The sequence below is a fragment of the Heterocephalus glaber genome, unplaced genomic scaffold (genome assembly GCF_053883595.1).
Source record: "Heterocephalus glaber isolate CG9 unplaced genomic scaffold, H.glaber_assembly_v1.0 deba00001446, whole genome shotgun sequence".
Classification (NCBI taxonomy): domain Eukaryota; kingdom Metazoa; phylum Chordata; class Mammalia; order Rodentia; family Bathyergidae; genus Heterocephalus; species Heterocephalus glaber.
Window position 1 is genome coordinate 8,416,994 of NW_028258298.1, and position 1,971 is coordinate 8,418,964.

Genomic DNA, 1,971 nt, shown 5'->3' on the forward strand with positions numbered 1-1,971 from the left:
AAAAAAAATATGAGTTAGACCTCATGAAAACTATCACTATGACAATGTCAATCTCACTATATTTCTTGCATAGGTTTACTTGGATTTGAAAGAAATATTTTTTATTTTTTATGTATTTTTCAGGCATACTTTTATTATATGCAATTAACTATGACTTAGAAGGCCATGCTATTCTACTTTATTTCAGCATTTGTCCTTAATTACATCTAAAACCAAAATGAGTGTATAGTTGATGTAGCTAGCCAAAGCGATTTAAAAATAAAGAAAATAAAGGTCATGTGTTTTAAGGGTTGTAAGTAGTTAGATGAAAGGGTGTCACTAATTCTTAAATGTGTTTGAAAATGATTCAACTTTTTCTCAAAATGCCTATAGCATGTAAAAATATACTTCTTTTCAATAAGAATCCATGTCATCATGTAATCTGGAATGAGACAAAGCAAATAATTTGCTGAAGAGTAATCTTTAGTTGGTCTCTTCAAAATAACTTTTATTTACAGAGCTGTGTTGTGAAGGAGGATGAGTGATATGGTTGCCAAGGGAAACCCTTTTCTGATTGGAAGAGAGGTCACACAGGTTTTTACAAAAGAAGAGGGATGGCTTTATTTCCTGAGATTTTTTTGTTTCTGCTCTTACAGTGTAAGAATAAAGAAGCAGAAACAAAAATTGCCTTGTCTGCTCCTTATTCACAGAATGAATTTACAGAGTCTCTGGATAATGAGCTTCCAAAGATGTCCAACCCCCATGACAACTTTTCTTAGCATTGTTCAAATTATCGTTTGAATGTGATATTGTTTACCTCTCTGTTTATTTGTTCTGCCCAATTAGAATTCATATTAGTTATGGTTAAAGGCTACATTTTAAAATTGTTACATTACCCAAGAGCTTTTTGAATAGTAAAGTACTCAAAAATACATTTCAATTTCATTGCATTTTAATCCATTAGTCTTTAATATGAAATGAATTATTTTGAGTGAAAATAGGAGATGTTCTTATGCCTCTCCACTAGCTGTACCACTAGATGCAACTTTTCAGAGGATAGAGTCTGTTTGTCTGTCACCAGTATCCCCACTTCTGAGAACTATCTTTGGTATATATAAATAAATTATATAAATGAATCCCTCTATTTCTGATTATAACTGATGGGAAGAAAATACAAGGTCAAGGAAAAAATAAGCTTCTCCATTTAGCCAGTACTAAAAATAAAAACAGAGTTAAAGGAGAATAAACATCAAAATTTTTAAAAATCTGTAAGACTTTGTGGAAGTGACTCAAAAACAAAACAGATGTTAAAAATGTAGATGGAATACTTACCTGCCAGGGGAGATACCATGATCACAAAGGTGGTTTTTCCAGGTGCTTATCCATTGCACTCCAGATGTGCTGACCCCTGTGATTTCCCCAAATGTGGGAAAATTGACCACATAATTTGTGGTAATGGGGAACTGCGTTCACGCTTTCCCCTATTAGAAAAAAAATGTAGGTAGAAACAATTCATTTCTAACCATATAGTATTTGAATCCTGAGAGGAGATTGTTAAAGCAATATCTTTAAAAAGAGATACTGTACAACTTTTAACAGATTCAAAATGGTAGATTTTCCCTCATGTTAGAGTGACAGTTTTCTTTTTTCTCTCAACTTACTCCTTTAAGAAGCATTTCTTACCAAATTACTTTCTAGCCTTGAAGATAATGACTTGGCTAGAATAACACCTTGCAGAAATCTAGGTTTTCTGTAGATATACACATTGGGTAAGTAGTATAGGGATGAAGCTATTGAAGAACATTTACCCCAAACATAGAAAACCCAATTTTCCATTCAAGTTCCATTCCAGAATATATCATATCAACAAAATGAGGATGACAGTGGAAATTAGGCAATTGATGGGCTAACTTAGTGGATGCTAAGAATTGTGTGAAGTAGTTTTCATATATTATTACTAATTTGTATAATAAAATGAAGTAGATCTTACAT

General features: G+C 32.2%; 1 non-coding gene across 1 annotated transcript; it reads left to right on the top strand.

The window, feature by feature from the left end:
- Positions 1-1,303: 1,303 nt before the first annotated feature.
- On the top strand, positions 1,304-1,463 carry LOC147827423 (U1 spliceosomal RNA). The gene has a single exon (XR_015452418.1). It is a non-coding gene; the product is annotated as a U1 spliceosomal RNA (small nuclear RNA).
- Positions 1,464-1,971: the final 508 nt, after the last annotated feature.